At 39.5% G+C, this 15020-nt stretch overlaps 1 pseudogene; it reads right to left on the bottom strand.

Annotated features, from left to right (window-relative positions):
* The window catches only part of LOC128840324 (inter-alpha-trypsin inhibitor heavy chain H3-like), a 96732-nt pseudogene that overhangs the window by 8835 nt on the left and 72877 nt on the right, over positions 1-15020 (bottom strand).

Genomic DNA, 15020 nt, shown 5'->3' with positions numbered 1-15020 from the left:
TTTCTAGTTTGAATTTGTCTAGCTTCAACTTCCAGCCATAGGATCTTGTCATACCTTTGTCTGCTAGGTTGAAAAGCCCTTTATCATCAAATTTCTGTTCCACATGCAGGTACTTATAGACTGTAATCAAGTCACCCCTTAACCTTCTCTTTGTGAAGCTAAATAGATTGAGCTCCTTGAGTCTATCACTGAAGGTATGTTTTCTAATCCTTTAATTATTCTTGTGCTCTTTCTCTGAACCTTTCCCAATAAATTAACATCCTTCTTGAACTGTGGCACCAGACCTGGACATAGTATTCCAGCAGTGGTTGCACCAATGCCAAATCCACAGGTGAAATAATCTCCCAACTCCATTTACATATTTAAGGATAGCATTAGCAAGGCCACAGTGTTGCACTGGGAGCTCATGTTCTGCTGATTATCCACCATGGCCTCCAAGTCCTTTTCAGAGTCACTGCTTTCCAGGATAGACTCCCCCATCCCGTAAGTATGGCCTACATTTTTTGTTCCTAGATGTTTGATCTTACATTTGGCTTTATTAAAATACATATTGTTTGCTTGTGCCCAGCTTATCAAGAGATCCAGACCTCTCTGAGTCAGACCTCTCTGTATCAGGGGCCTGTCCTTTTCATCATTTATCACTCCCACAATCTTTGCATCATCTGCAAACTTCAACAGTGATGATTTTATGTTTTCTTCCACTAATAAAAATGTTAAGTAGTGTAGGGCCAAGAACTCATCCCTGTAGGACAGGGAACACACCCACTTGATGACGATTCCCCATTTACAATTCCATTTTGAGAACTATCAGCTAACTCATTTTAAATCAATTTAACATGGGCCTTGCTGATTTTGGATCATTCTAGTTTCTTAATCAAAATTTGTGTTGTAACAGACTTGCAATCTTATAAAAAAATCAAGTTAATTTGACAAGATCTGTTTTTCATAAAATATGTTAACTGCATTACTTTTTTTCACTCTCCTTTAATTCTTTATTAATTAAGCCCTATGTCCATCATTTTTTGCCCAGCATCAACGTCAGGCTGACAGACCAATAATTACTCGGGTTGTCTTGTTTAAATATTGGCACAGCATGAGCTTTTTCCCAGTACTCTGGAACTTCACCAGTGTTCCAAGACATTGAGAAACAACAGTAACAGTCCAGAGAGCTCCTGAGAAAGCTCTTTTAAAGCTCTCTGATGCAAGTTATCCTGACGTGCTGATTTTAAAGTGTCTAGCTTTACTAGCTGCTGTTTAATATCCTCTTGAGTTAGTGCTGGAATGGAAAGAGTTTCATCACTTGATATGCATACATCATCCGTGTTTTTCCACAGGTACAGAACAAATGTAATTATTGACCACTTTGATTTTTCTCCATTATTGACAATTTTACAATTTCCAATAGGCAATGTGACCTTTTTTCTTGATTATGGGTTTGTGGCTTTTGGGGAAGCTAGTAATCTAGAAAAATGTTCTAAAACAGACCTCAATTAACATTCACATTTTTCTGTTTAAATTCTCTCTCTCAATTGATTTGGCTCATAATTGTTTTCAGCTTTGTGAAAATGGTCCCTTTAAAGCACCAAGTATGTATGTTACTGGTTTAGATGTTATTCTATTTGCACATAACAAATGTAATCAAATCATGATCATTTTTATCTAATTTACCACTTATTTTGAGTTCTGTGATCAGTTCCTCTTTACTTGTCAAGATGAGATCTAATATAGAATTCCCCTGAGTTGACTGCAACACTTTGAGTTAGTATCAACTCATGTGAGTGCAGATTAAAGTTCAGGTTCAATGCCAACCCATCCATAGTCAAGTAATAATAACATTTTTATGTGTTGCAATGGAGAGGTTATAGCCTAAAGTCCAGTAGAGGACAGTACTACACACACATGCATGCACCAGAGAGTACTTTACAGACTATCAGTAGAAGATACTCTGTAAACATGAGTTTCCTATAAAAATTAGTGTTTCTCTTCATTTTTTAGTGGGCTGTTGGTTGTATATGTCTAACAGCTTATTTAAAACAGAGTCTATTGGATCTTTGTTATGCAGTTCTTAACCTGAATAGAAAGACTCACTCTGAATTATATATATATATTGGTAAAGAGCACATGCAATTGATCTATTTACAACAGTTTTTCTGCAACAACATTTAAAAATACAATACCACATGTTCCATTATCAATCTATTTTTATACATAGGTATCTAATGTTATTACACTGGTTCTTGTTTGATTAGTGCTATTCCATTCATTCTACATTCTCATTTTCTAAACCATGAAGTGATATAAAGTAGAAATAGACCTGCATGTTTATCATGCATTTGGCTTCTGTGGCATTGTTCACCTGAGTTAATAAGGTCACCATGAGCCAGTAGTTTCCATTAAATACTAACTTTAGAGGGAAAGCATTTTAGGATAAAGAAAAATGATCAAGCCTGACCATCTATAACAAAGAAATATTTATTGTATTCAGGATTCCTAAAGCCATTGAGTGGCAAAATTATTTATTTCAATTCTAACCTGAGTCTATTCTAAAACGAATAAGTTGCTTGCCTTTAGAAGACTAATAATCAAGCAAAGACATTGCTGTTATAATTGTAGCCACATTCAGAATCTGAATTAGGCATATGCAATAATACATGGGGAGATCTAGAGGTGCTTTGAGTTTCTATCTAGATTTAGTCCCTCATTCTTAGAGTCAGTAGGGAATAGGAAGCTGCAGAGGGGAAGGGGTGAGCAGAGAAGGGTATGTGCTGAACACTATAGGATGAGGAATGGTATTAATGGAACTCAGGGGCTATCTTCCAACTCCCCAAAGATAGTGATGATTACACAATGCATATGTACAGGAAAGTGAGGTTCCAAAACAGGAGAACAATGTGGACCTTCATGAAGGTGCAGGTTGATGCCAGGCACCCTCCCCTTTACTACTCACACCCCAGATTACCAGGCCCACGTCGCTCCATTCACTTATATCCCTGATCTGTTTGGAGTTGTGCCATTCTTTAGCGCCACTTGACAGCTATGGGGGATGGAAATAAAGCACTGAAACTGAGAGGTATGGGGCAGAGGGGCAAAAAAAAAAAAAAAAAAAAAAAAGGAAGGGAAGGATAGATTCAGGACTCTTATGCCTGGCCCACTATCACTATAATTAAAAATGAGTTATATGCACATAGGCTGAATTTGTCCCACATAAAGAGGAATAAAATGATCCAAGTCCATTTCCACTGGAATACAGAGCAAATCAGTGATGGTCAAAGGCGTGTGTGTGTGTGTTTGTGGGGGGGGGGTTCCTTGTCATTTTATTTAGGAAGAATTTAAGTGCTGGTGAAAGGTGGCAGATTGAAAGTCCGAAGTGTTCTATTTATCCACAGAAGTTATAGGGTACAAGTGGCAGCACAAATGCACGATTTCCTATGTTGTCCTTCAAATGTTCCACAGCTCTGATTTGAATGGACCATTTCAAGAGAGGAGAGAATTGTTCAGTTTCCATGGCCCATTTAGTCTCTTGGCCCTTCTCCTGAAATTGACATGCTTTAGTGGATTTCATGATGTGGATACATGTTTACTGGGAACTGATATCACAACAACCAACCATTATCTGATATAATAAGCTTTGGTCACTACCAACACACAAAGCGATTTTAACTGCATACTTTTTTATACTTGGTTACGTTTTTCCAGTAATTGTTGGATGGTGAGATAGGCCCAAAGCCTCTCAATGTAATCCCCAAATATGTATTCCTGGTCTTGGAGAGCTTTAGCTGTTTCTTCAATATCTACTTGTTCAGTAAATGTCACATCATTGTTTGCCTTTTAGGAATTGAAAATCTGCTGTTTACAAAAATTAAAATGATCTCACCACTGCATAAAGGTATTTCAATTAGGGGTGCATTTTTTACATTCAGAAATGCAGCAACTAACAAATGGTCTCTATTAACTTGCAATTAATTACACTGATGTGATACAGTCAGATAAAGAAATTAGTCTGTAATGGTGAAAATAAGACATTTTGGTGAGGCTTTGGGTACCTCTTCCTGAATGTATGCCATGCTCTGACACTAACATACATATTCTGGGACACCTCTGTATTTTTATTAACCCCTGTTCAATGACAGTAGCAGCCAAGTACACCTCAGTGTTACCACATAAGGTAATACAAAGGTAATGCAGTGATATTACACTTAATTTAGATCAAATATGAAACAATGGGGTTATTGAGATATTTAAGTGGATACTCAGATTTCCTTTTCAATCAATGGCATGCAAGAGCATGATTTAACCTCCTTTTCGCTAATTCATAGTAGCTCATCTCATAGTGGGATGCTTTTGAGTTATCACTTCCCAAAAGTACTGAAACACTAAACTACCACTAGGGAATGTTTGGGGAGAGCTAGAACCATCTATCAGATCAAACAACATTGATTTATTTGTCAGTGAGGAAATGGTGGCACTGGCAACCCACCACATGTAGAGAGAGATATGTCAGCGTAACAGGAGCCATTTGATAGACTGTCTACCATTGTGCCAGCAGGTAAACATTTCAAAAGAAAAAAATGTCATTTACTTTCAAAGAGACTTAAACTTTTAAATAAGTTAGGTATTTTTGCAAGTTTACCCATTAACTGTATGGTGGATGTCAAACTTATTTTTTTTAGCAGTGATTATGCAACTGCTATCCATAAGTAGGACCACTGAAATATGTCACACACGTTCCATTTATAGAGTGGGAATGTAGAGTCTTCTTATTTGTTTTTATGTTTTCTCCAGGATTTTTCTGGTATGACTCAAGCCTTGACATTTTATAAAACAGGCTACTGCTTAAAATAAACACACAGCAGAACCAATACTTACACCTTGAACTTTCACATCAGCAGTAAAGCTGTTCAGGTCATTGTCTATAATACGTCCAGCCACCACAATTTCAGAGCCATCATAATAATGATTGAAATTGTTCTGAGTTAATGCAGATGTTGCATTGATAGGGTAGTGCAGCTGCACTTCTCGAAGCATGGGATTGGCCATTTCATCATAAAAACTCTGCAAGGGGAAAAAAGGGATCAAATCCAAATACGTAAGTGTCTGTGCGATGTAGTAATGCACAGGCACTCAAATTTTGCCCAACAAAGGGCTGCATTAGGAGCTAGCCAAGAGTCTGAAAGTTACACCTAATTTGCCCTCTTTTATTCTATGGAGGTATAGCCTGCAGAAAAGAAATAGTTCCAGCATACAAATTTCCATGTTGAATTGACTGGCCAGGCTGCTTATATTAATTCAAAAACTGCATGTTGAAAACTTACATTAGAAGGCAGTGTGTTCTAGTGGATAGAAAACCAGATCAAGAGTCCCAAAATCTGGACTCTATTCCCAGCCTTGCAGATGTGACCCTCTCTAATCCATTTAGCTTCTGTGCCTCAGTTTCCCTGTTTTGGATAATGGGGATAAATAAGGCTTACCCCTTTGTAAAGCACTTCGAGATCTATATATGAGGAATATTTCATTGGATTTTTTACTACTTTCCATAGCTACACCTCTCTATTAAAGATGAGCAAATAATATAGCATGCATATCTGATGTGGGTAACAATCTGGCTACCTCTTTACTAGCAGACAGTTCCCATTAAACTGCCCCCCCCCTCCACCACAATTAACAAGTTTAAATCTTTAGTGGTGCTTCCAGTTTAAACACCCTTTAATTAACTAAATGAAGACTGAGTACCTAAAATTGAACTTCTCAAAATTACAGCAGATATGATGCATAAATTAATTTATCAATCTGTCAATGATACTGTACATAATGAGTAAGGCTACATTTTAGTCACGGGTATTTTTAGTAAAAGTCATGGACAGGTCTTGGGCAATAAACAAAAATTCACGGTCCATGACCTGTCCATGACTTTTACGATATACCCCTAACTAAAACTTGGGCGGGGGGGGGGGGCACGGGTACTGGGGGGGAGTGGCCCAGGACCCTTGCGGGTGCTGGGGCAGGGAGCGGTGCATGGCCCAAGACCCCCGCTGATGCTGGGAGGGAGAAGGCAGTGGCGGCGTGCAGCCTGAGACCCCCGCCGGTGTTGGGGAGGGGTGGCCGGGCACTGGCGCGTGGCCCGAAACCACTGCTGGCCTAGGGGCTGCCTGCCTGAGCCAGCACCAGCTGCTGCACAAGTCCCGGAGGTCCCAGAATCCATGACTTTCCGTGATCTCTGTGACAGACACGCAGCCTTAATAATGAGTAGTAACAAATACATACAACGTGCCTGATTTATTTATTTATTGCCACCAAATCGCTCAGTCTCTTCAAACCTGTACAGGCACTTGAACATTGGCTAAAGGACTGAAGTCACATTCGGTGGCAGAAAGATTATTTCAACTGTAGAAAAATGATTCATATCAGGCATTCATAAGAGCAATGTACCTAAAATTGGAATTCAGCTGTAAATTCTCTATATGGGTAACACACATAGATCAAGTACGAGGTGTGATTGCTTCATAGTTAGGGGTTATTATACTGACAGTGGCTGAATGCATTAATCTCTCTCACTGAATTTAATGAGAGTTGAGGATGCTCAGTACTTTGCATGTTATTCTCAGCACTTTATAGTATTGGGCTCTCATGTTCTCTATCACACTCTGGATACTGAACCAAGAAGATAATACAACGTTGCATTATAAAAAAAATTATCTGTCCACGGGATTAGTGAGACAAGGTGGGTGAGGTAATATCTTTTATAGGACCAACCTCTGTTGGAGAGAAAGACAAGCTTTGGATTAATGTCTCATTCCTTTAAAGTGAACATGACTTTGGATAGTGCACATTTAACAAAGGGAACTCCCCTTTCTCTTCTGCCTTCATCAACATGTATTACATATTCTTTATTTTAATAAGGGGAATAAGACTCCACCAGGTCCCCTTCACTTCACACTCTGAGTTGGCAGACCTATACTTCAAAAATTATCAGAAGACTTCCTAAACACTAAAAGGAAGTAGCAGAAGGTATTTGGCTAGGAAAATACAATTGCACAGCTCAATGCAAAATCACTGTGGCCGACCAGTGAGAGTTTAAAACTAGTGGTGAAAACCAGGTATCTATAATCCTCCATCTATAAGACACTAACTTATCCTCATGATGCACAACTGAGCTGTGTTTTTAATGGCCAAGCACCCTGAAGAGACATAGTGAGTAATAAGCCAGGCATGGTGATGGGTGCAGTTTAAGATCCTAAACAAAATGGAATTGAATACCACTTCTGAATAACCAGAAAAAACAATTTTTTAGTCTTATTTCTTATGCTCAAGTTTTAAAACTTGTTCTTAGAAGTTTCCCCACTGTATATTATGTTTGATACCATTAACAAAGTATGTTTGTTTACTAATGTCACTTGTTAGCTATGCTGGAAAAAGTACATCATCAAAGTACATTAGATAACTCTAATATCTCTAAGAGTTGCTGGCTAGGGTGATTATATTTCTTCTTACCTGTAGCTGCAAAGATGAATCAGAATCCTCATAGATACGACGAGTCAATCCATTGTTCTCCAGTGCCATCTTCTCTAAAAAATTATAATCCATATCATAGCCAAAGGCAAGGTTGTATAAGGAATATCTTCCTTGAATGGCATTTTTCACATTCTCTTGAATTTTTCCCTGGTTCAATTCTCCTGCATTAAAGCACAGAAAACAATTAATTTTTATGGAGAAGAGTCTTTCCCTTTAAAGAGCATGTTTAGAAAAATACTATTATGTGGTTAAAATACATGCACAAAAAATTCATCAGAGAGAAAGTTCAAGCCTAGAGAGGAGAGATATTACAGGTAAATCCCAACTGCAGTTAGTATGGGTCTGACTTTATTTTTTTGATTGGTTCAATTTTTTCTGTTTTTAACTTGGAAACCAGTTAAAGTTCTTAATTAAAATAAAGACAACTAAAAATGAGAGAGACCATAATGTTTTAACTCTTCCAGAAATAGTCTCAAGGTTCAACCAAATAGACAAACTTCAGCAGAATAAGAGTGAATGGCTGCCCAAAATAATTTTTATGATCACTGTATGAGTTCTTTGCTTTCTGGACACTCCTTAGGAGTGGCACCTGACTGATAACATAAGAACATAAGAATGGCCATACTGGGTCAGACCAAAGGTTCATCCAACCCAGTATCCTGTCTACCAACAGTGGCCAATGCCAGGTGTCCCAGAGGGAGTAAACCTAACAGGTAATGATTAAGTGATCTCTCTCCTGCCATCCATCTCCACCCTCTGACAAACAGAGGCTAGGGACACCATTGCTTACCCATCCTGGGTAATAGCCATTAATGGACTTAACCTCCATGACTTTATCTAGTTCTCTTTTAAACCCAGTTGTAGTCCTAGCCTTCACAACCTCCTAAGGCAAGGAGTTCCACAGGTTGACTGTGCGCTGCGTGAAGAAGAACTTCCTTTTATTTGTTTTAAACCTGCTGCCCATCAATTTCATTTGGTGCCCCCTAGTTCTTATATTATGGGAACAAGTAAATAACTTTTCCTTATTCACTTTCTCCACACCACTCATGATTTTATATACCTCTATCATATGCCTCCTTAGTCTCCTCTTTTCCAAGCTGAAAAGTCCTAGCCTCTTTAATCTCTCCTCATATGGGACCCATTCCAAACCCCTAATCATTTTAGTTTCCCTTCTCTGAACCTTTTCTAATGCCAGTATATCTTTTTTGAGATGAGGAGACCACATCTGTACGCAGTATTCAAGATGTGGGCGTACCATGGATTTATATAAGGGCAATAAGATATTCTCCATCTTATTCTCTATCCCTTTTTGAATGATTCCTAACATCCTGTTTGCTTTTTTGACTGCCGCTGCACACTGTGTGGACGTCTTTAGAGAACTATCCACGATGACTCCAAGATCTCTTTCCTGATTAGTTGTAGCTAAATTAGCCCCCATCATATTATATGTATAGTTGGGGTTATTTTTTCCAGTGTGCATTACTTTACATTTATCCACATTAAATTTCATTTGCCATTTTGTTGCCCAATCACTTAGTTTTGTGAGATCTTTTTGAAGTTCTTCACAGTCTGCTTTGGTCTTAACTATCTTGAGCAGTTTAGTATCATCTGCAAACTTTGCCACCTCACTGTTTACCCCTTTCTCCAGATCATTTATGAATAAGTTGAATAGGATTGGTCCTAGGACTGACCCTTGGGAAACACCACTAGTTACCCCTCTCCATTCTGAAAATTTACCATTTATTCCTACCCTTTGTTCCCTGTCTTTTAAACAGTTCTCAATCCATGAAAGGCTCTTCCCTCTTATCCGATGACAACTTAATTTACATAAGAGCCTTTGGTGAGGGACCTTGTTAAAGGCTTTCTGGAAATCTAAGTACACTATGTCCACTGGATCCCCGTTGTCCACATGTTTGTTGACCCCTTCAAAGAATTCTAATAGATTAGTAAGACATGATTTCCCTTTACAGAAACTATGTTGACTTTTGCTCAACAATTTATGTTCTTCTATGTGTCTGACAATTTTATTCTTTACTATTGTTTCCAAGTGGTCCTGTTATAGTTACCTCTTGGACAGATCCTGTGCTCCACTCAGGACTAAATTGAGAATTGCCTCTACCCTTGTGGGTTCCTGTACCAGCTGCTCCAAGAAGCAGTCATTTAAAGTATTGAGAAATGTTGTCTCTTCATTTCATCATGAGGTGATATGTACTGTGACAGACCCAGACCAGTGAGGTACAGGAGTCTGGTAGAGGGCAAATATACTGGTCACTGGATGAGTAGTTTTCTGTTCCCTGAGTGACCAGAGCAGGGGCTGCACTAGAGTAATCAGGAACCTGCTAGAACCAGTTAAGGCAGGCAGGCTAACTAGGACACATGGAGCCAATTAAGAAGAAGCTGCTAGAATCAATTAAGGCAGGCTAATCAGGGCTCTTGGTTTTTAAAAGGAGCTCACTTCAGTTTGTGGTGTGAGTGTGAGGAGCTGGGAGCAAGAGGCACAAGGAACTGAGAGGGAGAGGGTGTGCTGCTGGAGGACTGAGGAGCACAAGCATTATCAGACACCAGGAGGAATGTCCTGTGGTGAGACTAAGGAAGGTGTTTGGAGGAGGCCATGGGGAAGTAGCCCAGGGAGTTGTAGCTGTCATGCAGCTGTTACAGGAGGCATTATAGACAGCTGCAGTCCACAGGGCCCTGGGCTGGAACTCGGAGTAGAGGGTGGGCCCGGGTTCCCCCCAAACCTCCCAATTGACCTGGACTGTGGGTTCTTCCAGAGGGGAAGGTCTCTGGGCTGTTCCCCAATCCACATGGTGAATCTCCGAGGCAAGAAAATCCGCCAATAGGCGCAGGACCCACCAAGATAGAGGAGGAACTTTGTCACAGTACCCAGTCAATATGGGGATAATTGAAATCCCCCACTATTATTGAGTTCTTTATTTTGATAACCTCTCTAATCTCCCTTAGTATTTCATCATCACTATCACTGTCCTGGTCAGGTGGTTGATAATAGATCCCTATTGTTACATTCTTATTAGAGCATGGAATTACTATCCATAGAGATTCTATGGAACATGTGGATTCATTTAAGATTTTTACTTCATTTGATTCTACATTTTCTTTTGCATATAGTGCCACTCCCCCCTCCCCTGCACGACCTGTTCTGTCCTTCTGATATATTTTGTACCCCAGAATGATTGTGTCCCATCGATTGTCCCTACTCCACCAGGTTTCTATGATGCCTATTATATCAATATCCTTTTTTAACACGAGGCACTCTAGTTCACCCATCTTATTATTTAGACTTCTAGCATTTGTGTACAAGCACTTTAAAAATTTGTTGCTGTTTATTTGTCTGCCCTTTCCTGAACACAGGGATGCAGTTACAGATGCTCGAACCAACAGTCCACAGGCAGCATAACTATGAACACTCATCGCTAGTGGGATTGCCATCAGTCAGCATTATAATTGTAGAGGAGCTTCTCTCAGGCCAAACCTTCTCTTTGTGAGCTTCATTCATCATTTCAACTGTTCTTATTAAAGCATCATTTATGTTTGTCGCTGCAAGAGACATGACCACAGAAAACAGAACAAGAGTAAGTACAAGTTTGTATAATGTTCCAGTCTGTGTCAATCCAGAATGTTTCAAGCCTACCAACAGCCTAAAGGCCCCTCTAGGAGTGAAAGATACTGTTGACTGCTTCTACTCACAGCTATGTGACAGCAGCACAGACAGAAAAAAATATGCAGAGTGGTTTTATATTAGCATGGGGTGCTCTGGCCCTCAACAACTTCAGATCAAATGAGGGAGCAATTAGGTTAGTCCTGCAATTGCTTTCTTCATGTTTACTATGCATGTCTTTGAAACGTAAGCTTCTAACAGGAAACCAAGCAATATGTGCAGTAGCATTGAGGTTCATCATACGACTGTGCTAATGGTTGTAGCCATTTTAATTTGGCTCATTGTATAATTTTAATCATGCTAAATGCTTTTTACAAACCCCTTAGAACATTTGAACAATACTGTAGATCCCTCTTTGTTCCATCCTGTTGGCTGGGATCCCCTCTGCCACCATTACATGCTGCAGTCTTTCACCTAACACCAGCTCAGCCAAGTCCTTCTACTCCTTCTTTCTGCTCATGACTCCCTCACAAGCCCTCTGTGGCTCCAGACCCTGTTCCCATGTCCAATCTTTGGCCAGATTCTTTCTTGCCACCTTCCTCTGACCCAGAGATCCCTTCCTAGTCTCTTCTGCTGGAGTCAATTGTCCATCAGCAAACACATCTTCCATTTCCTCTTATTCATATTCATTGTTTGCCAAAGAATGACACCAATTATTTGTTATTTAGCTGACTAGTGAAAACATGGTTTCATCACGCCCCTATTTGAGATCCTTGGAGGAAAGATGTAAATGCAAAGTATTTATTATGAAATTTTTTTTAGAGAAAGATATGTTAAAATTTAGTGATATTTACATCCTGTGGCTTTTATGAATTTAACAAACTTCTGTGCTTCCTTCAAATTCTGTAGGGTAGCCTTGACTAAGTATTCCTTCCAGGATATTATCCTGTTATTAAACAAGATAAAGTTGAAGTGGTCATTCTCTTTGACATCATCCAATATTTTGAGGAGTACTTCCTTTGTCTAGAACAAATAATAATCACTGTTAAAAGAAACAAATGAGAACATGAAATCTGAAGCTTGTTCATATTTTATTATAGAGACAGCTAGTAACAACCCCTATACTTAAATTACCTGATGCTTTCCATAAGAAGATATTCTTGCAACCTTTTTTGAGATGCTCTCCTGCCTCCATTGTTTGCTGAAGAACTTTGCAATTTGGCAGGGAAACAGTGTTCAGGCTAGAGAGATGCCTTTCATTGGTCTCATGACATTCCATTTAGGTATCTTAAGGTATGTCTTCACTGCAGAGTTAACCAGGGCTCTTACCTCGGTGTTACTCCGTACTCCCTCACACCCTCCCATCCATATACAAAGACCTCTCACCCAAGCTTCCTGGTGCTTTAAACCTGGGCTAGTTGTCCCGGCTAGGGTATAGGTTAGAGTCTGGATGCTGCTTTCACTCATCCTCACTTTGCAGTGAGGATGCAGGCTAAACCACTTGAGTGCCAATAGTCCTCCAATACCTTCCCACAATTCCCTACATGTGCTCAGGACAGACAAGTTTTTGCACAATTCACCGGTAAAGGATCATAGAGCAGCTCAGCTTCCTGCAGCACAAAGAATGATGGGATATATCTCCAGAAGTCCTAGCAACACACAAGGGGTAGTGCAATACCAGTGAGGACTCAGTAGCTCAGGTATGGTTTTGCAGCCTGTGGCTGCTCAGACATGGACTAGGTTAACCCAGATACTGCTCACGTGGTCTAAGCTAGTTCTGCAGTGAAGATGTACCAGTAATTATAAACTGTTGAAAATGGTCATTTCCTTTCTCTCAGTAGCAAATTAAAAATCTGGCAGTCTGCCAAAATAATACCTAACCATTATAAAAAGATGGGCTCATGGTTCCCTCACTGTACAGGAAACTCTGCAAACTGCAAGAGCAGCTGTAGCAGAGGTGAGTGTGGGGGTGGGTTAGGTGGGGAAGAGCTTGGCCGGGCTCCTGTTCTCCCAACCATATTCTCTCCAGACCCAGCAAATGACCCTAGCAGTCCATCCCCCGACTCTTTGGGCATTATATGGTGCAGGAGTTCCCCAAACTACTGGGGGTTGGGGAAGAAAAGAAAGGACTGACCTGTTCTCCCCACCTCAGCCACCCATCCAGATCCAACAGATGGTCCCAGCAACCTATTCCCCGCTTATGGGATAACAACATTCTGCTGCTGCCAGCTAAAAGAGTTAGTTTTCTTCTGAGAAAATTTTTGAGATTTTGAAAAATTTTCATGTTCCAAATTGTGACAGAAAGTCAAAAATCTCAAATGTTCACAAACCAATAATCTGAGGAAAAAAACCATTGGTTTCGGTCAGTCAAAATGTTTAATATCTATAATATCAAAATCTTCTAAATTAAAAAGGCTAATCAAAATAATTTTAATTATTTATTTTTACTATAAATTAACTGAAATTTTGAACCAAACAAAGAACCTCACATTTCAAAAATGTCAAAAATAGGAAGTTTTGACAATTTCAAAACATTTCCAAGTTTTTTTTCAGAATAGGAAATTTGTCACAACCAACCTTTTCCCGTGGAAAGTTTCAGGTTAGATGAATAAGCAGTTTTGAATTAAAAACATTTTGCTGAAAAATTCCCAACCAGTTCGAGCAATAGCCTGGTATTACAATGTATGTACTTATTTCAGTTTTTAACACACATGCTAGGAGTGTTCATCCCCTGCTCTGAATGCCTTTTGCAATAATGACAAACACAACCAACAATTACACTGAACTGCTAAACTCCAGTGCCTGCAACAATAATTCATTCCCAACATGACTCCACTACATTACAACTCCCAGATGAGCAAACATCCTATCTTATGTTCTTTCTAGCTCCTTCCCAAATGCCTCAGCAAAAAAGGCAAACCTTACACTATGGTCACAACATTAGCATGGGCCTAAAGAGGAATTCAGACACAAAGATATAAAATGGCTAAAACTGGGAAAGAATATCCATGCAGTTCAGGCTTGCAGAGCATAGACATGAACGGAGTCAGCATGCCTGGATAGCCCAATTCAGATTGTTGCCAAAGTTCCGATACCAGACCTCAGATATGAAATGGCTGAGAGCTGGAAAGTATTAATTACGGAGTTAATCCTAGATTGGAAGAGCATTCTGGGTAAGGATATAAGGAGCGCATAAAACGCCTCTTTTCATTTCAGAATTCTTCTGGCAAAGCAAGTGACTTTTAAAACTGTAGAATATACATAATCCACCTGTGCAACCTCAGATAGTGTTTTGTCTTGTTAGGATTTATTACCATGATACAGTTGCTTAGCTGACTGGAGGTGAAGCAGAGTATAATAGAACAACCTACCAACAGTTGCGTGCTGGTCGTTAAAAGAGCTTTATGGCATTTTGAGCGATAGTAAAGTACTAGCTAGGGTGGTTTATGAATCAGGTTGGGAAAGAACATCTGCAACCTCAGTCCTCACAGATCACTCTTAAGTAATAAAAATAAACTCTGCAACTTTGTTTGAAATTGATTAATCCTGCTTATTTTATTTTAAGAACTGTGCTGTGCCAAGGAGCATCCTTTTTTATGCTCAAGTTTCTGGTAAGTTACCTGTTCCATTTTTTTGACCCAACATTGAGTGACTAATGTCTATTACAAAAATCACATTCTTGGGCACCCTGGGGAGATTCACAGGTGCAAAAAAATGCACAAAGTATCCACTGATAATCTGAAAAACAAAGAACATTATGCAGATGAGAACATGCAGGTTGTGCATATCACCTGCACAAAATATAGGAGCTGACCAGAAAAGACTTAAACATATAATTAACATTACACATGTGAACTCAGTGGGACTTTGCAGGATTAGGGCTTTAACACCCCTC

The sequence above is a fragment of the Malaclemys terrapin genome, chromosome 7 (assembly GCF_027887155.1).
Source record: "Malaclemys terrapin pileata isolate rMalTer1 chromosome 7, rMalTer1.hap1, whole genome shotgun sequence".
Taxonomy (NCBI): Eukaryota; Metazoa; Chordata; order Testudines; family Emydidae; genus Malaclemys; species Malaclemys terrapin.
The sequence above is the reverse complement of the archived record's forward strand: the minus strand, read 5'-3'. Positions and strand labels throughout refer to the sequence as shown.